General features: G+C 45.7%; 1 long non-coding RNA gene across 1 annotated transcript; it reads right to left on the bottom strand.

Moving 5' to 3' along the window:
* Positions 1-126: 126 nt before the first annotated feature.
* On the bottom strand, positions 127-12986 carry LOC139011790 (uncharacterized). Its single transcript, XR_011471628.1, has 3 exons — positions 12437-12986; positions 3161-3244; positions 127-332 (listed from the first exon to the last, which is right to left on the bottom strand). It is a non-coding gene; the product is annotated as an uncharacterized lncRNA (long non-coding RNA).
* Between the last annotated feature and the right edge of the window lie 11022 nt (positions 12987-24008).

Below are 24008 nucleotides of genomic sequence, written 5' to 3' on the forward strand. Positions count from 1 at the left end.
TCTGCCCTTCTCTAGCCTGCGCTCATGACCGCTGCAACCTTGGCATTGATTCCAAAAGACCTGCTTCTATAGGCCAGTCATAGGCACACCGCTTCCGGCAGGGGTGTTTGTCAAACTCAGCCCTGTTCACTTGCCTGGACGCCACTGTTGCTGCATGCTTCCGCCAACACATCATCAGCTCCCAGAAGCTGTCACTCCACACGCCTCTGAGCAGTGGCTTCAGCCTCTCCACCGGTCCAGCCGCCCAGTGTCAAGGACAGGTGCCCTGCCCTCTCTTCCTTTAGTAAATGCATATGCCTTTAAAAGGTGTGGCCCTGGCTCCTGAAGGAGACCTATGGGGATGGGGGGCAGGAGAGAGGGGCACATCTGTTAACTTCAGCAGTTGGGGATGCTCACTGATAACGCCAACATGGGTCTCCAAGTGAAAATACCAAGTTTTCACAGACCCTGGGAGATCCAGGGCATTATGTCACCAACACACAGATAGCCCCTGCGCAGTGTAATATCCCACAGCACCGGGGCGCCCCTGCAGCCCTGCCCTGGAGGCTAACCTACTGCACCTCCTCATTATGAGGGCTTCATTTGTATTTATTAGAAATTATAATGATTATGAATGGGATAGAGAGGGAGAGGGAGGGAGAGAGAGAGAGAGAGAGAGAGAGAGAGAACAGTGAAAACCACATAAGCTATGCGGTGATCTGACATTTTGAGATTATCAGGAATTGTGTAGAACTGGGGCGGTCAATAACAGTACATGACCATATAACTGCATTTTAAGCTTATTCATCACATCTGGATACATAAACGTGCCAATCTTGGGCATTTATATGTATATATACAGTGTGTTTAAATTTGTATATATATACACATTTACATGTATATATATACTATATATATTATATATACACACACATATGTATATATATGCAAGTATCTTTTTCTTAAAGGGCTTAAAAAATTGATGGAACAGAGAATTATGATGTTTAGGGCTCTTGCCGGACTTGAAATAGTCATAGCCTAGCTGGTCATGTCTTTCTCCCAGGCCTGGCCATGAAGACTCCCTGGAGCTGGCATATGTCTTCATCCCTCCATCTGGGATGCGAAGCCAACGGAGGGTTGTGCTGGGATTGTGTGAGTCTCCAGTTTCCCCAGCAGGCTCGCAGAGCAGCCTGGAGTCTCTGGGCAGCGAGTCTCCACTTTCTGGAATTCTAATCACACGTTGTCACTGGAGCAGGGAGCAGAGGATGCGTACAAAGGGAAGGTGGGAAGCTACCGCGAGGTCAGCTCTGTGGCAGATGTCCAGGATCTGTGGCCGGTGAAACCCAAGCCGGTGAAATCCTGTCCTGCGTTATCATATCTGCAGGTGCTGGGAGCCTGGCCCTGAGAAAGGGAGTGTGACCCCCTTCTGGGGACTCTAACAGATGGGAGACACTTCAGAGCAATCGCTTTGTGGGACAGACCAATTTTCGTGCCGTGCCACGTACCTCCCTGTGGCAGTGATGGCCATGACAAGTCCAACAGACAGACTGGGAAGAAACAGGTGTCCACTCGGGTTCCCTCCCGCCTGGTGACAGCAGTCACGTGGCCCAAAGAGCCAGGGAATTGGGTGAGGGGTTACCTGGAGGGACAAGGTACTAATGGAACTCAGTGCTTTGAGCCACAAGCCTTCTTTCCTGACCTGCATCCCATTGTGAGGCTCCTTCTTTGACTGGGCAGGCAAGGGGAGCCACCTGCGGCAATGGGAGCCATGTCCTAAAATGTGTGGGATCTAGACGTGGGCTGGTAAGACAGCCACTGTGTTAGGTGGGAGAAAACAGAGCCCCTGAAACCTTTCTAAGCCCCGCTCCACAGGAGCAGCCTTTGGGGTCCCCTTCCCTAACCTGTCCCGCGTGCATGTCTGTGTCTGCAGCCCCTGGTGGCGTGGCACATGGCCAGCTGCTGCAGATGGTCATGCCAGGAGCATGTGGGACACCTGCCTTCTCCCCTCTGTTGGTGTCCCTTATCCCCAGTGCCAATCCCCAGTGTCTACTAGCTCCATTATCTGTTTCCTGGCAGGGACTCTTTTGTGACAAGACATGTTTTTAAGAAACCCATTTTTCTATGAGTATTACAGAAAACATCTCTTTGGGCTACAAGGAGAGGAACTTGGGGATAGGACATGGGAAAATGAGAGTACAACCTGGAAGGGCTATGGTGCACCCCTGCCTTCCTATGTGGCTTTTTTCTTTCACTTTAAAAAAAAATTACAGATTTGTTACAGAAGAAAATATACAGGTAGGAAAGGAAGGAAAGAAAGGAGGAACAGGGGGAGGGAGGAAGGGAGAGGGAGAGGAGAGGACAAAGAGAGGAGGGAAGAAAGGAATGAGGAGGAGAACCCTCCAGTGTCTCACTGACACCTCTTGGCGTCCGTGGGCTGTTAACCTGTGGTTTGCTGTTCAAAACAGCAGGTTGTGCTCCTGCAGCTGGGCAGAGCTTCTCGGCACTTCCTCACATGTGTGCCCGAGGATGGGCCACAGAATCCCGCTCTGATCTCACTGACTTCCCCTGGAGGGATGTTTGGGGCCTTCCCGTGTGCTCACTGTCATGGGCTCTCCCAACCCGTCTGCCTGGTGAGGGGAGCAGCCTGCAGGGTCGGAAGGCTGGAATCCAAGCTCTCTACTCAACATGATGGTTATTTTTTAAGATATTTTCTTACCTTTGTTTATTTTTTCTGGGATACATTCCCTACCAGTCATTCTTCCCATTTTAACCCAATAAAACTGATGACACTGCTAAGTGACTCTTTATAGAGCAAAAGTATTTGAAACTCTCAGGTAATTCAGTCTTGAGTGCATAAAATTTGTAATTTCCCCTAAAGGGCTAATAAAATATTCTCGTTGCTTCTATCTACTCTGAGCATTAGCTGTGTCTGAGAAACTGGCTTCTTGTATGTGAATTCGAGGGTTTAAAAGAAGCACTCCTAAACGCCACTAGTTTTGAGATTCCAGCTATCCCCGCCCCCCACCCCATCCCCTGAACAAATGACCAGGCATGCATCCATCAAAGGAAAGTTCTAGAACTTGGCAGTTCTGAGCTGAAGGTGTATGCCCTTGTCCCTCGCTGTCCATTCAATGAGGTGGGAGTTTGCTGTAGGGGCCCCAGTCACCCACAGGAGACTCACCCTGGTGTCTAGCTGGGAATCTTTCCTTCCCTTTTCGCTTGTGTATCTGATCTTCATCAGCAGCCCTTCTGCTCTGAGCAGCAGCTGTGTGAGTAGAACATAGTTTCCAAAGTTTGATGGTGTAAAAGATAATTCGCAGTGGACTATAGGCTGAGCCCTCCTGAACATGTAGGCTTATGGCCACCTGTTATCGACCAAATTCTCAACCTAAGGGAATATCAGTGAGCCTAGTTCTAACCCCATCTCTCCAGAGCAGCTCTATGGGCAATGACTTAGCCAAAGATGGTGGGAGGAAGGCCAGAAGGGACCCTTGTGCTTTCTCACACCTGACCTGCACAGGTACTGCTTATGTGAAACCTGTGCTACAGGCAAGGGGAGCCCTTATGCATTCGGCTGAGGACATAAACTACATAACTAAGAAACCCCCTTGAATGGAAAAAGAAGCTCTTATTCTTAAAATATAATTTCGCTTAACTGAACATTTATTATATGCAAAACATAGCCCCTGCCATGTGCGATGCAGTAAGGGAGGGAAAGTATTGAATGAAAATTTGGAAGGTAGAAAGGCTGAGAATGATGACCCCACTTGTCATAACAGGATAGTGTAAAGACTCCTGGTAGGAAATCAGTAAATCTGAGCTCTGGCCCAAAACTATGTGACCTTGGACCAATTATTTAGCCTCTCTAGTCATCTTTGTTTCCAAAATGTTCCTTTTGATCTAATCTTCTCTGGCCACCATGGCTTGGCTAAAAACAAGAACTCCAGTGGAAGGCAGCATGTGATACAGGCGTCCAGCAGAGGGAGCTCTTGACTCTGAAAATAAGGGAAACCCTTTGGAGGACACAGCCTGTGAGCAGAGCCTTGGAAATATTTCCCTTCTCCAGTGCTACGAACCAGTGCTACGGGTTGCACCTTCCACTTGGTCTCATTGAGGGAGCAGTAATAATGACAGATGTGGATTTCTCCTCTCTCTGCCATCTCCCTTGGCCAGCAGCAGCAAGAGGAGCTGGGGAGGAAGGCTAGGGGAGCCAGCTCTCCCTGTCCAGCCGCTCAGAACTGCACTTGCCCATCTAGAATCCACCCGCTGTGGTTGCTGGAACTGTGGTCAGGACACCATGACCTTAGGTCAGCAGAGAGGCAGGGGCTTTGCGCCATCAATACATTTCCTGCCCAGAAGGAAGTTGTAGGCAGTCCTGGGAGGAACAAACGGGCAGAGGCCGTTCTAAATCCGTGGGCAGACAGACTCCCAAATACCCAAGTCTGTCAGGACAGGAGGCATACGGGTGGAAAATCACGTAAGAGGAGACCAAGGGCAGGGACAGGGGCAGATGGGGTGTCCATGGGGCTTTGCTCTGTCCCCCTGAAGGTGCTAGAGAAGGCCTCTGCAAATGAGTCTTCTGTTTGCCCCTGCTGTCCATGTCCCCAGAGTAGGTTTGGATACATAATTCAGGTTGTTGGAAAGAGGTAGGAACAATTCATTTTTCCTCACACTGAAATGGGAGTATCATTTTTGGTATTGATAAACGTCAGAATTTGAAAAACAATTTAAGCTAAAAAACCCACAAACAAATATCAGTTTGAGGAACCGGACGGAAAAGACAGAATTCCATTTAAATAGTACACACAGAGGCTGCTTGTTCCGACTCCCCCTGTGACCAGGCCCTGGGCTTAGTCGGAGCATTGACCAGAGTCTGGGAAGAGGGTCCCTGCAGTGAGTTATTTTGATCCTGGTCTCAGGCCTCCCGATCCTGTCTCCATGGGTTTAGACAGTCAGTACCGGGAGCCTTCCAGATCACACCAGCAGGGTCAGTTGGCTTTCCTCTTTCTAACCAGGATGAGGGAAGGGAAATGTCTGGTGGGGAGAACTCCGCACCCCTCACCCATACAGGCTCCCCATTCCCATGAGGAGTGTGGCCCCCTGCCAGGAACAAGAAACATAGGAAGGGCTATTTCAAGGCCGGCAAGTAACTAGTGAAAATTGGAATGTCATCTCGCATCTGCTGTGCGGTCCCGGCTGCCCCCATCCTCCCCTGGTTGTCAGTGGCACATGTCATTCTTGGTGCTCCGAATGGCCAACGACTTCCAGTTTCCTTGGCCAGACTCTAAGGATGGTGTCATAGTGATTCCCAGCCAACTCTCATGGTTCTCAGCTATGTGGACAGATGTGGACATCTGTCTGTCCTCATTACTCTAGACCCGGTGCTATTTGTGGCTAATGGTGCCTACAGATGTCATTCCTGCATTTCCTCTTTCTTTTCCAGCCGCAATGCCCCCACGGAATCACATGAGAAGGTCAGACTTCCACGCAGAACTTGCCTTAGCACAGGATTTTTGTTCATCGTCTCTCTTTCTTAGGAGGGCTTGGTTTCCAAAGGCCGGGTCCCCCTCTTTCTTTTTTAAGAACGGAAATGTGTTCCCTTTCCAGTAGCCAAACAGAAATTGCAGTAAGAAGAACCACATGCACCTCTTCCTTCCCTCTCTCCCTGTGGGTCAGAAATGGACAGGTGTACATGGGACAGGATCCTTTTTGAATCAGTGGCCCTGGCTAGAGACGGAAGGCTTTCAGTTCCCCCACCACGGTGAGGTCAGGGCGGCGACAGCAGGCAATTTAACTTCTCGAAACCTTGTGGTGCCTTTTCCTGTGGTGCTTCTCTCGTGTGACCCCGGTCAAGGCGGCCACTTGCAGCAAACAGCAAGGCCAGCACTTTCCCGTGGGGTCACGTGCCAGTGCAGTCAAGGACTTCCGTGTAAACGTGTATAAATAGATGCAGAGGTAGAGACCTCTCTAGCGTTGTATAATTATGGGATGGAGGTTCTGATGCAGATTTGGTGGGAGTTGATCGGTCCTCTGCCAACACAGGCACTACTCGACGGGAACCAACCGCCCTGTGCAGTTTCAACTCCCGGGGCAGGGCGCCGGCACCCAAGGTGGTTACCCCTGTGACGCGTTGTCTCCTTTCTTGTGAAAGTTGCTGTCTCCATGGAATATTGGACAAGGGAGCATCGAGCAGCTTCTTTTGAACTTCCTTTGGTGCTGATATTTTTTAAAAATTTGTTTGTTTTGCTTCCTCATCAGCGGCCAAATAAACTGCTTTTGCAAAATCTCAGTTCACCGGTCCAAGGTGATGAGAGGGATAGTTTGGGGCTAAGAGGCTAGAGGGTGGGCATCCCTGCCTCTGTGTCTTAGCCCAGACTGTGTCCTCTGTGACCTGCTGACCTGCATCCGTCTCCTGACTCAGTTTCCCCATCTAAAACGGACATCCTGCTATTCCTTACCTCATGGAGGGGAGGGTTAATGCAAAAGGACTCATTGGCAGCACGGAAACACGAAGTGATCATTAACTTGGGGACAGCAACTTGACCTGTGTTGACGGGTTTGTTTGTATGTTGCTGAGATTTTAACCCCGGGGTGTGGCTATGTTCCCCTCCTGCTCCTCCATCTCCACCGTGCTGTGTGTCCTCCTTTGGCAATACCTTTGAAAAGTGTGGAACAGACTGAGATTGGCCCGAGGTGCTGGGTAGTGCTAACTTCTCCCAAGGGAACAACATCACTAATACTGTCTAAGGTGCTAGAATCAAACCTCATTTTATAAACTTTGGTTCTTAGAGAAAAACAAAAACACGCAGAATTCTTTCTGTGAAGCCTTACTGTAGATTGTTATAGCCAATTGTTTATCCAAAAAGAGAGAGAATAGACAATAAAGATCAGATGCAGTGATTCTGTATAAATGTAACTAAAAGAGCTTCGCTATTTCCTATATTAATGTAAGCTATCATATATATGTATGTGTATATACATATATACATATATATATGCTTGAGGCAGGTGGGAAGAATGGAAAAAGTGAAGTATGTTCATCTTTCTTTTAATTTTCAGTTGGTTCACAACCTTGAGGATGTGAGCACAAGAGGTTTACAGTGGGATGGAATAAAGGATGCCCAGTATAGGAAATTATAGGAAATTATTCATATTTCTGTTCTGTTCTATGTTATTCAAAGGAGTTGGCTGAATGAGAGAAAAGGGAAATGAATTAAAATGTAGATGTGCTTTATAAATGTTCTGAGCGTTCATGTTACGTTTGGCGTTGTTTCCCCCCTCAGTCTAAGGTTTCTCAACAGCACTGTCAGTGTGTCTGCTGCCTAAGGTGTTAACAAATATGTTTACCTCAAGAATGTTCAAAAAAAGAGGCAGTTGTTTTTCCCCCATCTCTTCAAAATTGTAAACCCCCTCTCTCCTACCAAAATGGGAGGCATTTCCACAGAAGTTTAATAAGAAAACAGATCCATTTCTGGTGCTTTCCTCGACGCCCCCATTCTCACCTGCCCCCTTTCATGGCTAAAGAAGGAAAAAAATCATCCACGACACCAGTTTTGACAAGAAATGGGGCGAGGCTGTAGCGAAAGTGTATCGGTGAATGCAAACGTTGCCAGAACAAGCGGTGAGGGGTCATTGTAAAGTATGGCTGTGCCATTCAGGTGTAGCGCTAGCGTGTGTATGTGTGTGTGTGTGTGTGTGTGTGTGTGTGTACTGTATATATGCTTCCCTGTCTGAAATGTTCGGTGGACAGAGAAAAAGATGGTAAACAGAAATGAACAGAGAAAAATATATATCAAATGCTATTTTATCAGATGATGCACTTGTTCACCTTGATAGAAGCCACTGTTTCACAACTATGCAATCTTCCAGTCTCTCTTCCCTCCCTCCTTCACCTCAGATCTCCGCCCCGCTCACAGATTTTCCTTTGTACAAGAACCACCACACCCAGCCCCTGGTTCAAGGTGAGCATGCTACAGTGATTCTTTTCCTAAATCTAAGAGCTCCCGCGAAAAGCTTCTCCTTTTCTTTCGGTTTCAATGAATTTGATTCAATGTAACCCTGTTTGGTTCCCTAAAGTGAACGGATGTGTATTTCTCCATTTTGGTTCCATGTTTACAACTTGTTTTCATCTTTTTGACTCAAAATATTTATTTTCTTTATAAAGTGTACTTTTATACGATATGTTTTGGGGATGTGTTGACTTAAGGCAAGATCAAAAAAAAAATTTGGCTTAAGTGGAACAATGAGCATGTGACCTCTGAGGTTGGGGGTTGGGCAAGAATATGGACCCTGGTCCTGGCTAAAGACCCTGGCGGGGACCTCGCGTACTCTGGGAAGGATTTGACCCAGGTGTTCATTTCCTTATTCGTAGTCATCTATATGGAGTAACCTATCCCCAGAGGGTGAACTAATATTTTCTACCTTAGCTTTATAGCTTTCTGCCAAGTGCATCCTTCCCACCTATTCTCCCTGCTCTGCCCAGGGCCAAATCCTTGTTCTTTACCTTTGCCCAGCTTCACGCTAATATGCCTCTTCCCCTGCCAGCCACCGATGGCAACTTGCCTGAGTGGGATTACTGCATCTGCTGCTTTTATTTTGAAAGTTAGATATAAAGAGAATCTTCAAGAGCCTGCATCAAAGTGTTCAGGCAGTCGGCCCTCAGGTTGCACCCCATTTGAAGAGTGTATCTCATATACACTCTTGGCTCAAAAGCAAAATGATGGATTCTAGGGCATTTATAAACTACCCCGGAGCCACTGTGGCTGAGCACACCTTCACAAGGTTTCAGAAAGTAGTTGCTGAAACAAAGAGAGATCGTGGGGTTAGACAAAGCACAAACTAGGCAGGGGACGCCCTGCACGCAGAAGGCAGCTTCTCAACTTCTCTGGTTGTCTGCACAAGGCTGAGTTTTGCACACGGCGTACAAATCTTGCACAAGGTCCCGAGCCCTTCGAGCCAGTTTTTAAAAAATAAATTCAGACACTGCCGAACTGCTCCAGCACAATACGTTTCCAGTCCATGGCTGGTGGGAGTTTAGATGCAATTCCTTTGGGATGGAAAGGGAAGTAGCCCTTTGACAAGAATGCGTTTTCTCTGTGGGCCTCATTCCTGCCTCCCCCATCCTGCACAGACTCTTAGCTACTCAGGGGATCTTCATGAAGTGCTGTTCCTTTGCTTTTTGTCCTGTTCCATAGGTCACGCCTGCTCAGACCCATCCCAGGAATTTATCATTCATTCTTTCTTTCTCCTCCTGTAAGGGGGTCCTCTTACCCTTGGAGGTAGTGTTTTGGAGACTTTAGGCCTTCATGGGCTCTGGTCCTGCCTACACAAACCCAGGAGTCTTATCCAGAAGCCAACTTGTCTTTACAGTTCCGAAAATATCAAGGGAATCAGTTCCAAGACATCACGAGACTTCGCAACTCCTGGGCCTCCATAAAAAGTGGCTGGGGACTAGAGGTGTCCTCTCAGAGCTGCCAGGGTCTGGCCCATGACCCCACTCTTCTCTGGCCTGCCCATCAGGCTCACGTCCTCAGACAGCTTTGGGGATCCAGGGGCTTTGGGTATCTGTGAGGTTCAGAGTTTGGGGCGAAACGAAGAGGGGCCAAAGAGTGGAAGTGGTCTAGATCCTTCGCTCTCCTCCCAGGGCTGAGTCAGAGCATCCAATACTAATTCTGGGGCTATGGCAACCTGCTCCCCTGGGGGCTGTGGCATTATTGAGTCCCACCACAAATCTAGACCCAGGGAAGATGCCAGGCCTGAGACCTGACAGTTCATCGGCAGCACAAACAGAGCCTTTGCTGAGGAAAGTCTTCCCCACCAGAATGGACGGGTCCTGTTGTGGTGGCTTTGTTAGGTGACTTCTTGCCATTCATTGGCACCTGAGATCCCCTTAGGGCCCATAGGTGTACAGCTGTGAATAACTGGGCCAGAGAAGTCAGGTGCAACCCAGAGCTCCCCCAGGCTGGCTGCTTCTGAAAGAGTCCCAGCAGAGCTGCTGTGTTTCCTTCTATGGGTGGAAGAGTTCCTTTAGAGGAGAGAAGTATTTAGGATTACTGGAGTTTCAGGAATGTCGGATGTCAGAGTAAGTCCAGCGTGACCTGGGCAGGTGATATCAGCTACGATGAAGCAGACGCCCCTTTTGGGAGGGCAGGAGAACTCCGATTCAGCTGACATTGATTGAGTGCCAGTGATGTGAGGCTCTGTCCCAGTTGTCTTCATACAAATGGTCTCATCTAAATCCTTTCAGTAATCTTGCAACAAGACATCTCAGCCCATTTTACCAATGAGGAAACTGAGGCCCAGGAAACCTCTGTGACTGCACAGGGTCCTGTGGTTGGTCGGGTACAACTGGGGGACCAGACCTGGATATTTGGGCCCACTCTCCAAGGTCAAGGCTCTCCCCATGCCTCCCCCAAAGGCTCCCAATGACCAGGTGACTCAGGTAGCTCTGAGTGCCTGCCCGGCAGGGACTGCTTGGACTACGGAATCCCTGGCACACTTGTTTCCCTGCAGAAGGCCATGGAGGCTAAGACAAAAGTGGCAGGTTGTAGGGGACTACATGTTTATGAAATAAGGTGTCCCCAAGGAAGAGGACACCTGCTGCCCACAGGTCACCTGGCCATGACCTGTTGGGTGTGGTTCCTAAAGAGCTCCATGGAACCTTGCTCTGAGCATTTGTGGTGTCTGTTTGGCTGTCCTGAGAACTCTGTGTCTCCTTTCTGTGGGTTAGTTGTGTGTGATCTTGAAAGGTAAGGGGACTTTAGATAGGTGGGTTATTTTTCTAAGGATCCATTGAAAGAGTTGAAAGTTGGAGTTAGGACAAATTCAGAAATGGATGCTTCCCAGAAGATAATGGCTATGACATGGTAGAGAGGAGTACTTCTGGGCAGGGCAGGAAACCCCGCATGCTGGACTAGAGGGAAGGTAGCCTGGGAACCCACATTCTGCTTCCGTCCCCACCTTTCCTGGGCCAGTCACTTGCCTTTGGTGAGCCTCAGTTTCCCCATCTCTAAAACAGAGGGGTGAGCCTGGTGACCTCTGTGACTGACCCATACCAGAGAGATGATAAAATACCCAGATGCATTTGATGAAAAATGCATGTGATGAAAGTTTTGACAACCGAACTGATAAATTTGGACTTCGGATGATAAACTGTTGGGAGCCACTGGAAAATTCCTAAGCCAGGGAATGACATGACCACCATCAAACTATTATGCTTAAGAAAGTGATATTCACTGTTATGTGAACTGCTTAAAGGAAAATAAAAACAACACCCAACGTAAATGAGAGGAGAAGAGAACAGACAGTGAAAATGCAGGTTAAAGAGAGGTGGGGGAGGGGCACAGTGAACCCAATAGTTTCTCTACAGTCAGCCTCATGCTTTACACATTTGCAACAATTATATTAGCTTAATGCCTACTGGGCAGCCTCTGATTGAGCACGTGCACGTGCCCACACTCACGCTATCCTATGCCTGCCACAGTCACAGCAGTTATCCTTGGAGAAAACCCCCGAGTCCTTGAGCAGAAGGAACAGTGGGATCTCAGGGTTTGAAGGAGACTCGGACACCACCTAAGTTCTGCTCATTCTCACAGTCACAGACAAAAAGAGAGCAAGCTTGTTCTCCAAGGCCACCCAGGGAAAAGCGCCTTGCCTGCACCCACTCTTCAATGTGCTGCAGTCAGAGACCTCCCTCACAATGACTGGAATGCCGCCTGCTGCAATCTAGACTGATTCCCTTTGCTTTGGGTCTCCCAGGGGACAGAGATCTAGTCTTTGCATTAGTGACCTTTGGGACACTCAGAAGTGCTCTCAGCCTTGCCTTGTGCAGGAACTCCTGTAGAGCTAGAGTGATGGTAGAAAGCTCCCCGTAGCTTTGCTTCCTGAAATGAAGTGCTCAAGACCCATCACAACCCTGACCCTGAACTTCTGGCCCAACCAGGCTGTGGGCAGCTGCCCAGCTTTGCTGTGATCTCAGTTTTTACACAGACTCAAATGAATTGGTTTTAGTTTCTTTCCCACTGGGCCCTGCTTCTGTGTATTTCCTCTTTAATGGTTTACGTTCAAAATTCAAATGGGAGTATTCACTCACCATACATCTGGGAAGGCTGGAGGAGGCCTCTGAGTATTGCTTTGAGGTGGGGGTGGGGTGGGATATAGGGTCTTCAAAGCTCTTATTACACTGTAGACATCTACCCCAAACCATGTTCTTGTTGCATTTTTCTATAAATGCAATTCACCCTGGATAGTGGCCTCCACGTGTCAGGTTTCTGCTAGGCACTGGGAACACAAAGAGGAAAGGTGGCCTCTTTGGGCATTCACAGTCCCTCAGGGGAGACAGTACACAAACAGGCCCACTTCAAGCTTCCCCAATGTGCACTTTGCTCGTGCACCAGTCTCCTCGCCCAGGCAGTTGCCTGTCAGTTCCCTCCCCATTCTGCCATCATCCCAGACTCACCATGCATTCCACCAGGACCCCTCTGTCTACCCTCTTTCCTGAGGATGACCTGGCCTGCAGCTGATCCCAGCTCTTTCTCAGTGGAGCCAAGCCTACCAAACGCAGGATCATGTCCAGAGTTAAACAATCCAAGGAGTTTGGTTCAGGTCCACTTTTAGTTCCATCAACATCTCTGAGTCTTGTTTCCTCCACGTTTTTCTCTAGGGTCTCCTCTTCGAGTCACTGGTGACAAACCCAAGTTACTCCTTGGCTTTCTAGCTGGAGCCCCTTCGGTGTCCATGGTCCATCTGCACCTGCCGGGGCTGAGCCTTCCTTGGTTGGTCATTTCATGGCTCTGTTCTCCCAGCTGCTGCCTCCACCAGCCAAGTTGCTCTCCTGGTCCCTTCTCATCTCATTCTCCTTTCATCCACGACATCAGACTAGGGGGACGTTGGTCTCTGTGGGAGATACCACTGCCTGACACTGCATTTTACAGTGAAAATGCATTTATAGTTAAAATTGAGGCTGAACATGGCCTTCTCGGTGGCCTTTTCAGCTCTCCATTGGAAGGCTGTCAGTGGAAATGACGCGGGGAAAGGGATGATCCCAATGTTCCAAACCAGTTGGTGCTCACCCACTGGGAGAGCAGATGGTCCTAGAAAGGTAAAGCCGTGCCACGGAATTCACAGCTCAGTTGATTTCCAGCCATTTCCAGGCATGTTTCAAGGGCCCTCAAAGGCCAGTGGTCCCTGGTATAGAGGCTGCAGAGGTGGAGGTTACTTTAGGGAAAACGAAGAAACCCTGCTCCTTTATTAACATCTGGCCATGGAGCTCCTAAGGTTGCCCCAACCCCTCCAGCAGGAAAACACAGAAGAACCCTATGGGACAGGTTACTCCTAATTACATAGGTGAAGATTACATTCCGCCCCCCCCCTCCCCCCGCTGGGTACAAAAACAAAAACTTAATTTCACCAGAGTTTGCAATTGAACACATCTGAATCCCTGATTTTTCAAAGAAAAAAAAATTTTTCTTTCCATTTTGAAGCAGGTATTTTTTTTAAAGGGGCTTATTTTTGGATTTGAGATCATTGGGCTTCTTGCCCCATGAATCAATGCTTGCTGCTGTGTTGAAAATGCATACATTGGTGACCACAGTATTAAGCCAAATTTAAACTCTTTAGTCTCCTCCATTTGTAAGTGTTATGTATCTACCTCATTATGATTTTTTTGGTTTCCTGTGCTTTCGTGTTGTGTACAATGTCAGAGGTGAAATGTAGATAAAAAATATATATATAAAAATATATATTTTTGCTTTGCAATAAAGTTCAAAGCTATAACACAGAATATTCATGAAATGTCATAGCCTTTTATTGTGCTCTATCTTCTTGGTTATGAATTGCCCTGGGAGCCCTTTTGCCTGTTCACTGGAGTCAATATGGTTGTGTTTGTCATTTGAGGAATTATCCTAATTATTTTAACTGTACTTTTTTCAACACATTGAGTAAGACACTAGGATTCTTGAACAACTCTTGGTTCCAAAGGTGCTTTATTTCTGTGGACTCAAGTGATCACATGGAAGTGTCTCTGCAGACTTGAATCTTCCAGGAGAAAAAAAAAAAAAATGATTGATCTCAATGCCTTTGGGCTTAGTACAAAAGGTTGTGTGTAGGGGGAAAAAGGAAACATTGGTTTGGCTTTGACTTTTTGAAGCTTTCGATATTGATTTATGTCCAGCTTTCGTTCTTTTTTTTTTTTTTCCAATTTCAATTTCTTGGCATGGAATATGGTACTCACTGACTCCCTAGAACTCTCGTCTGATTTGAGCTACTTTTGACTTTGCCATTTTCTCTAGGTTGATTTTATGTGTTATGCTATTTGGTGGTGAACTACCCTGTGCCCAGCTCCCACATCTTCTCTAAACCTTCTGGGACTCTCTTCCATACCATGTGTTAAGAGAGATGGTGACTTGGAAATATTTGTAGTCTACAAGACAGCAATGCCATAAAGACTCAAGGTTTTCGGATGAATCCTGACCAATGACAGGACCGGGTGAAGGGAATCTTGAATAGAAGTTACAAGGTGGATTGTCGGCGATTGATTCCTTTTTTCTGTGCGTTTGAATTGAATTACTTTACTTTAAGCACACCCTGGCCGTGACTCCTACTACTTTGTTTGATTCAACAACCCTTATTTTGCTGTGTCTTTTGCCAAAACTTGTTAAGACATTTCTCAAACTCATCAACTGTGTTTTAAATGGGATTTTAAGAGGTCTGTACATTAGAGGAAAAGATCTTTAAAATGATACTTCAGAGAAACTCTGTATGTATGTTGTTCCTCCCAAGCTCCAGAGAGCTAGGGAAAAAGTCGTAATCAATGGCGGGGAGACCCATTTCTCCAACTGGCAAGTTTTCCCTTAAAATACCTACCATCACTACAAAAAGAAAAGAAAAATGCTAAGATTCAATTTCATAATATATCTGTTTTTGTCTCCTTTATTTTCTTCTGATGATCATAAAGAATTGCTAGTGTATATTAATAACAGACATTTTAACTTGTGTTTGGGAGGTTTGCTTTGCTCTTTAACAATGCTGACCCAGCATTTCAAACAGCACTGGGTAGGTTACACTTTGCCTACTCTCAGCCGTTTCTCTCTTTTTATGGTATAATGGTCTGTCTATGAATTGAAATGAAGATAAAATGTGTACTGAAGATGGAACACACTGGTGTTGATTTTAAGTGGGGAAATCTAAATATATATGTAGGTGAGTGGGAATATATGATAAATTCACACACACACACACACACACACACACACACACACACACACACACCACAATGACAATATGCTTCCAACATTGGTTTTTGATTCTGAGGAATTTGCCACCTCACTGAGCTTCCCCAGATCCCAAGCTTTCTTTGGGATAATTAAATGCTTGAGAAATGTTTTGCTTTGTTTTTTTAGGCACTAGAAAGCACAATTCTTATTAGTCCCTGTTCTTTGGGTGACATAGATATTGTAGATTCAGAAGAGCTGGTTTTCAGGTGGTTTTTTGTGGGATTCTTGCTTGTATCATCACCTTCCAACCTGCCCAATGCCAAGGGAAAATTAGTTACAGAGCCACCTACAAGCTCATGTCTTTGCTCCCTCTTTCCATTCATCTCAGCCCCCAACTTTCCCACAGGGGAGGCTTTGTGTGTGGAGACCCTTCTGCAATTGAAATATTGGGCTGACTGCTCTCTCCATGCAGGCTCTGGGCCATTTCCACACTTGTATTACCCTTCCTGGATGCCCACACCCATTGTACCCCCACATCACCAGGGCACAGATAACTAGGAGATTTTCAGGGTGAACAGAAGGAAGTTCTTGTTGCATCTGGGATAGAGGCATTTTAGGTGTACGTGTTGATAGCCCCAAGTACTAGGTTTAATCTGTTTCTTATACTGGAAGGATCAAATGGACCAATCTCTAAAGGTAAACCTAGAAGGCAGACCAGCCATTTTTGTCCATGTAGTGGCCTACTGCTGGCTCACGAGCAAAGCTCCCTTGGTTGAGAGGGAATCCCTGACATGTCAGAGTGAGCATGGGAACAGGAGAAAGGGTGTTGAGCCTCCTCTCATTGTGAAAAGATATCTTTTTCTATCTTCTTCCTTTTCTGTCCAGAGACCATGTCTACTCAGAATGAATTGGTCTTTGGCCTTTACTGTTGTTTGGTTTTTGTGGGAAGTTTTTGCACCACTGTGAGGAAGCTGTGGTATTTCTTGTTACTAAGATTTCTCTGTCTCCTTTGAAGGGTGAAGGCACTGTCCTGGCATGTGATCATTCTAGATAGGTGTTCTCAGTCCCATTCATTGTTAATTGCTCTTGAACTTCAGGGGGGAATCTCTATTTGGAATCTGTTCCTGACCCCCTACCTGCTTTCTGGGTGCCCTGCTTCAAGACAAAAACAAATTCTATGCCTGGGGAAACTCTGAGATCAGAAGCAAGAGATATATGGTATTTCAATAGGATGTGGCAAATGATACAAGAATTTCCCTCATCCTGAATTTGAGCTGTGGTACAGCCATTGTAGAGACTTTTGACCTTGGACCTCTCAGGCCGGGTCTTCCATGCACTGACCCTCCTTGGAAGAACAAGGTGGCAGATGATGAATTATTTTTATTATTCCTACTTCAAATTGAGTTAGTCAGTTGGCTATCAAATATTTATTGAACACCTACTGTGTCAAGTGCAGGGCTAGAACTGTAGAGGCTCTAAAGATGATACAGTCCTGAGGGAATTAAATATGAGAGGTGAGAAATGTACATAAATAACTATAATACAGGAAAAATGGAGCCCTAAGCGAGGTGCAAGATGCTAAGCACACCCAAAACAGGAAGCAATACTTTTAAGTGGAGGTATAAAGGAAGACTTTAAAAAGACTGGCATTCCAGTTGGGTTTTGAAGGATACATAGGATGCGTGAAGATGGGTGAATTGGGTTGGCCATACCTACATTCATGTCACATCATTCATTCACTTAAGGTGTTGATTGCTTTCTGATGAGAAAGCAAGGCAATTTCCAGCATCACATACTTACGCCATACTGTGTCTTTCACTGTCTGTTAACATTCACCCAACCTTATTGAAAGAATAAGTCTTTCGAGCTACAATCAGTTTCTCTTCTTTTGGTGATCCAGAGAATGCTCCCCCTTGTGGATAACCACTCCATCTTCACAGACTTTGCAGACTATTAGAGCTGGGCTGGTGTTCATGGTCATGCCTTGGCTCAAAGTTCAGTTCCCTGAAGTTTTGTTGTGCCTCACTCCCATTCCCCTGGTCCTCCCCGCATCTTGAAAGTCAGGAGGAAGGAGGTCCTAAAATACTGGTGATTTGTATATCTCCATCAGTGAGGGTAAATCAGAGGATGGGAAGGTGTCAGTTGGCCATTCCAGGTTCAATTTCAGAGACCACTGAGTTCTCAGGGGCAAAGGGGAGGAAGACTTGAATAATGAATGGAATTTCTTAAAGCCCAAAGCTGCCTAAGAGACACAAAGGAGCCCAGTCTCTGTTTAGTTCAACCTTGGTCAGGCTGACCTTCATGAATATTTAAGACCATTGCAGCCTGCCAGAGCAAGTCAAGCCCTGCAGACCTCAGTCAGCTCTGAACACTTCGTAGCAGCCTAGCAGCTGGTCACTATGAGTACAATATTTTCTAACGGGCACTCTTTTGGGGATTTGGGGAGAGTCCCGATTTCTCCTATAATTAGTACAGTGGTCCCAGGCCTTTTCAGAGACTGTGAAAAGAGTATATAGAAAAGGATGCCAAAATTTTTTTTCTGACCCTTTCCCCACTGCCCTCCCAATTCCCTCAGCCCTACACACATTGTCCCACACATTCTTCAACCTAATTTGATACAGGGCAAGCAGGAGAACCCACCCATATTTTCCATTTAAAGTGTGGCCTGGCCTTTGCAATAGACTCAGATTCTCAGCATGTCTATGTGGAAATGCAGGGAGTGCTAGTTCTAAGCATTAGAACCTACTAATACAACAAATAGGCTTGGCCTCCCAATTGGAATCCCTCAGATACCTCGATTTGCTTCAGTATAGTCATTCTCTCTTTAACCTCCATAAAATGTGTCTGTTGTTGCCAATTCATGGCATGGAACCTTTTCAGAATGGGAGGGATGGTGAGTGCCTGCATCCCTTATGCCAACAAACTAACCAAATCAACTCAGCGTCCGTTCAGAAAAGGTGAGCTTCTATTTTGCACAAATCATTTTTAGCTCCAAGCTTCCAATGGTTAAATGTTGAGCATTTCCTTTACCTCACACCAGCTGTGGTTCTCTGAGCCTGACTGCCTCTGCACCCCAGGCTGATGGTGATGCCCAGGCACTCACAGGCTCCCATGTACCTCATACTCCACCTTGTCTGCTTAAGGATGTGTTGCCTAAAGCATCATTCATCTCAGACTTAGCTTATAATTACTCAGCACTTGCTTTAGGCCAAACAGTTTGCTCTGTGCTTTTCTGTATAATTTCTTATTTAGATTATCTAACTTATTTTTTATAGTAACCCTATTTTCTATAGGGATTTAATATAGATCTTTATTTCAAAGAGGAGGAAAATGAGACTAAGGAGGTTGAATGATTTGCCCAACTTCCCTTGATTACTGAAAGACAAAACCATGGTATAGGCTCAGGTGTCTTGATTGAAAGTCCCCTGCCTTTACCATCACACTTGACCATGCATCCTCCCCTCGTTTAAGTTGGTGGGGGCATCTTACCTTCCTTTTCTTCCTGCTGTCTAATTGAGAGTTCACTTCTAAATTTCATATATTTATGTAGGCCAGCAGTAGCCCCAAATGGCTTGACCTGTGTAAACTACTCACATTGAGATGGCCTAAGAGCAGGAGCCCTAAGGTGTCAGCTTGAGTCCCACAAATGGAAAAGAAGCTCTTTACCTGATTTAGCAGTGATTTTTCTCTGGGGGGAAAAAAACACATATCCTATGAGAACTTAATTTTTAAGTCAATTGTTGTTTCTCTGATTTGTCCCAGGAGGCTCTTTGGGTAAGATCCATCCATGTGGTAGAGAAGGAACCAGGACGTTGATTGACATCATTGTTTTGGGGAGCTCAAGGTATTAAAAAGAAACCAGACAGCAAAGTTCTGCATCTAACAAGAGTTACTGACTCCACATGACTGACCTGAATTACTGGGAGAACTCTGGCTCTAACTTTGTCCAAGGAAACTTGTAAGGACCTTGCTTTGCCTGACGCCAGCTGTCAAAGCCGAGGCAATTTCTCCCAATGTTAAAGGAGATCTTCTCCCTTGAGAACCAAAGGCTCAGTCAGACTCTTGAACTCATCATGCCCAGTCCATTTTCATTCTGTTCATCAATTTAATCTTCTTACTTTACTCATTATTCAACCAGAGAATCTTCTCGGCACATGACTAGACCCTGTCCTCAAGCAATTCACAGTCTGGTAAGGGAGCTAAAACCTGTACATCAAGGGTTGAAAGTATAAGTTCAGATATAGGTCTTTGAGCTCAAAGGAAGAGGAGATTACATGGGATATTGTGAGCTCTCCTGTGTTTCTGAAGGACTGCTGAGCGTTCTTCATGGATAGCATACCCTCACTTTAGGACCTTAATACAATGTGTCCCCTAAAGAGTGTCCTCTCTTTTCCCTAAAAGTAGCCCCCAATGTGCACCAATATCTTAGCAGCCATTTTTAGCAGATACTTCTTGCAAGATCACAGGAGCCCTTCTCAAAAGCAATGCTCTCTTAGAAAATATGGTTTAACCAGAAAGAAAGGAAGAGAGAAAGGAGAGTAATGGGCAGATTCTTCTCTCCTTCAGATAGATTGCTCTAGAAAGAAAGCATGGTGACCTCCATCTGGAGACTTGCGTAAAGTGATGCAGGAATTTAGGAATGGACTCTGTCTTAGTCAGTTCAGGCTTCTATAACAAAATACCATAGACCAGATGATTTAAACAACAATTATTTCTCACAGTTTTGAAGGCTGGGAAGTCCAAGATCAAGGGGCCACCAGATTTGGTGTTTACTGAGAGGTCTCTTCCTGGCTTGTAGATGGATGCCTTCTTGCTATATCCTCAAACGTGAAAAGAGAGAGAGCTCTGGTCTTTTCTTCTTATAAGGGAACTAATCCCATTATGGGGACTACACCCTCGTGACCTTATCTAAGCCCAATTATCTCTCAAGGACCCCACCTCTAAATACCATCACATTGGGGATTTGGGCTTCAACATATGAATTTGCGGGGACACAAACATAGCAGACCCCTTTACTGTCTTGCCTCCTGGAGACATGAAAGTCCTGAAGCCCAGCATCCCTACGTCCTTCTTAGCTATTATTTTTAACCATCATTTCTTTAGGTCCACAGAACACATGCCTCCATCCTGAGTTTATAGACTTACAGAGTTACAAGTTAAGCAATAAGCTATGAACATATACATTGGTTACAGAGAATAAAAGATAAGGACATTCTCTTAGGAGCAGCCAAGAGAGAAATGGGGCACAATAGCATGACATGGGGTAAACACAGCCTGGTATCAGTCATAAAACCTCCAAAGGTTCCCTATAAAATGAGAATTCCTGCACCAATCCCTGAAGAACACTGCTATAAGGCCTCTGTAGGCCAACAATGAAATTTTAATTCCCCCTAAGAAAAATTCTCATGGTAAATGTTGAGATATGTCTTGAGGTGAGTTATCAAAAGAGTTTCTGAAGTCAAGACATATGACATCTATTGTATTCATCACTTTTCCAAAACACTACATGCTAATCTCCAAGTAAGTTTTATGGCTACAGATTATGTCAATAGGTGGTAGTTTTAAATCCTCACTGTTTCACAGTGATGAGAATTAGTGGGGTTTTAATCTTTAAGAAATATTACTGATTCCTTAATCTCCTAGTTCAGTTCAGCAAACTGGACCACTAAAAGTTCACCAGTGGTTTATCTAGCACTTTTCTCTAGGCATGGCTGAGTGACAGCATGGAAGCTGTCCTGTTGCATCACAGGACCATGGGAGAACTGGCCTCCACACCTGCTCCCCTCCGAGCCAGGTCACAACCCTCTGAAATCCAGGTGCAGCAGCAGGAGCACTGGATCCATCACCAGCCCATACACCAGCTCAAGCACAGTTAACTTTTCTGCAACCTGAAGATGACACTCCCCAAAGTCCCTTCCCATCCTAAATTTCTGTCATCAGTGCATCTAGTCATTCAACATAACTTCTATGGACCTCTGAGTTGTCTCCAGACTGTGAACTTTGAACCACTAAGAGAAAAAAAGTTATCTCCTCGCCTTTGAACCCATCTTAATTTTATGAGCGTAAAAACCCAGGGAGATCTTCCTTAAGTCAAAGATGAACATCTCCTAAGTTAATTCAACTATAGTTTGTTCTTGCTTTCAAAGAGAACATGAAGCCAATTTCTCACCATCCTAATAAGCATACTCAAAATATAGATCTTGAAGGTAATTTTTTTTTTGCTTCCTAGTCTAACCTCTTTTTTGTTGTTGCTGTCCAGCAGTTTAAGTGTATTGTGATAAAGACCAGAGTATCTGCTCCCCATGAGATGATAATCAACCACAGTAGATGTACAGAGTTTTAACCAAAAAGGAAAAAAAAAATGTGTAGGGGAAGCCCATATTTCCTCCAATGGCCAGATTATAACCAAATAATTTAGCGCCAACTGGGCTCATAGCACCTCACTCTATTTCAAAGGCAGGAAAGCTTTCCAACATGGCAAAGGAATTTGTTTCTTCCCTTTCTCAGGGTGTAGGTGTGAGTAAAGGGTTTGTTCACCTATGCAGGTCCTTTGTGTGAGGCAGGTGGATCCAACCACCTGGCCACATCCCAGAGGAATGGGAGAGGGTGCTACCCACACTTATGCAGCCCTGGCGGATTCCAGGCCCTAGATAACAACCCCTGGCTGTCTAAATAGCCCCTTTTCAATGTAAGCAAACCTGGGAAGAGTTTGCCCCACACCGTTAGGAGGCATTCAGGGGGACTAAATAAGGGGGCAGTCAAATGGGTCAGAGTGGTTTTTGAGGGTTTGGGCACCAGGAAGGGGCTAGAGAGGGGCTGTGTGAGGAATAGGAGCTCAGTGTGGCCTCCACAGCATTCTGGCTTGATGTCAAGGTGGCCAACCCCCATGCTCCACTCCTTCCCCTGAACACAGAGAGGACTCCTGAGGCTCTCCAGTGCATCTTGCCCACCTCCTAACCCATCCCAGACTGGTTGGCTTTACAAATCTCCAAAGAGGATGACTCCTTGTTCACCCTTGCTTTCTCTTCATGTCCCACAGCATGGTTAGGAAGACTGTTACCTGGTCACTTCATTTAGCCACATTGCTCTCTTTCAGCCTCTTGCCCACTCCCAAACCAATGGCTCTGAAGGAGTGATGGCACTTTTTCTCAGATGTAATCTGGGGTTCCTGACTCTATTCTCGCCATCCTTGGCAGAATCCGAGGCTCTGAGAGGCACAATGGCCTTGACAAGGGCCATCCTTTTGCCAGATGTAGGCTCCCCAGTCCTTGCCTGCTCTGGGCCCCCAGTTCCGGTTTAATAGTTCCATTTTCCCCTTCTGGGGGTGATCTAGATGGCACAATGGGCCGTGAGCTTCATCCTGGTTTCCTGGGATGGGGAGCCAAAGCACAAAGCAGCATTGCCCAAAGGGGCTCACGCTGAAACACTGCTCTTTATTTTTAAGAACAATGGGAAAGCTCAGTGAGATGGGAAGACTCCCTTCAGATACTCCACCATTCAGCCCCAGATTTCCAGTCCTTTTCTTGTTGGAATTTTAATACCATCTATTTATTATTAATTTTTTAATGGAGGAAGGACCTCATGCTAATGAGTTGTCCAAATGGCATCACTCTTTTGTTGCTGTTTGAAGGTTTAAAGACCGTAGTGAACTGTGTTTGTGTTTGCATATCCATTTCTTGTGCTGGGTTGATTTCAGATTGGTGCATTCTCACTTATCAGGGACCTCTGACTCGAGCAGAACAAAATCAGCTACTTATTCTAGTTACTGTAAGCAGACACATAACTTCTACTGTAATTTGAAAAACCTTGCACTGTAATGGTTAACAAAAAAAGCAAACCTTATTGAAACTGATTTTGTATTTTTGATTACATCTGAATTTTCACATTTTTGTATCTAGCCGTGACCATGGTAGTGCTTCCATAGCTTGTGTTCAAGGTCTTGTTTCTTTCCAGGTTGAATTCTTAGGATTGTGTTGATGCCAAATGTTTAAGGGGCAGGACTGGGGCCTGGCTAGCAGAGCCTGTCATGGGGTTGTGTCCTTCCTCCACCAGACCACTGGCTGGCAACGGGAAAACTTGCCTAGACTGGAGCAAGCCGACGTCACATTTCATTGCGCGAATTCCCACAAACAGCTCATATCTCCAACTAATTTGAGGCCAACGGTTTTGGCCAAACCTTTGCCAAGGACTGTCAAAACTGAGCTGTCCCCACCCGTGCACTACCCAGCTTCCTGGGTAAGGGAGGACATTTTTGAAAACAAAACTTGTGAAATTAATTTGTGGTTATGATTTTTTTTCTTCTTGCTGGAAACGTGCTGGACCCAGACAGCATGATGTTATCGCTCTTTCTGCTTTTCCAAACCAATACACCTGTTGTGCTCTTTTGTTTCTTAGTGAAGAAAATTCTAGACACAGACCTAACTATGAACTCTTTTCCTCCTGTATTTCTGGTTAGCAATCCTCCCTATGTATTCCTAACTTGTTGAAGTGTTTTCCTTCTTAGCATTGCTTCTCATATTTTTTTTTTTTACTGAACAACAACAAACCCACAAAGGAACAAATAATATCTTTCTCTTTTTCTCTCTTTCTCTCTCTGATGTGTAATGTTGTGTTGTCCGGATTCTGTATAAAAATATGTATATGATGTATCTGATATTTGGCAGCCACTGGCTGTTACTTTAACCAATATAATTAACAAAAATGCATAATGTTGGTGTTTGATTTTTTTTACAAAAAAACAAAACAAAAACAACCTAGTTAAGATGTTTGTGTATTTTTGCATGGTTAAAATGTGCTTAGTGCATTGAGAAACGTCGT

Source organism: Myotis yumanensis, unplaced genomic scaffold, assembly GCF_028538775.1.
Source record: "Myotis yumanensis isolate MYYU_CA2020_CCGP unplaced genomic scaffold, mMyoYum1.0.hap1 SCAF_5, whole genome shotgun sequence".
Lineage (NCBI taxonomy): Eukaryota > Metazoa > Chordata > Mammalia > Chiroptera > Vespertilionidae > Myotis > Myotis yumanensis.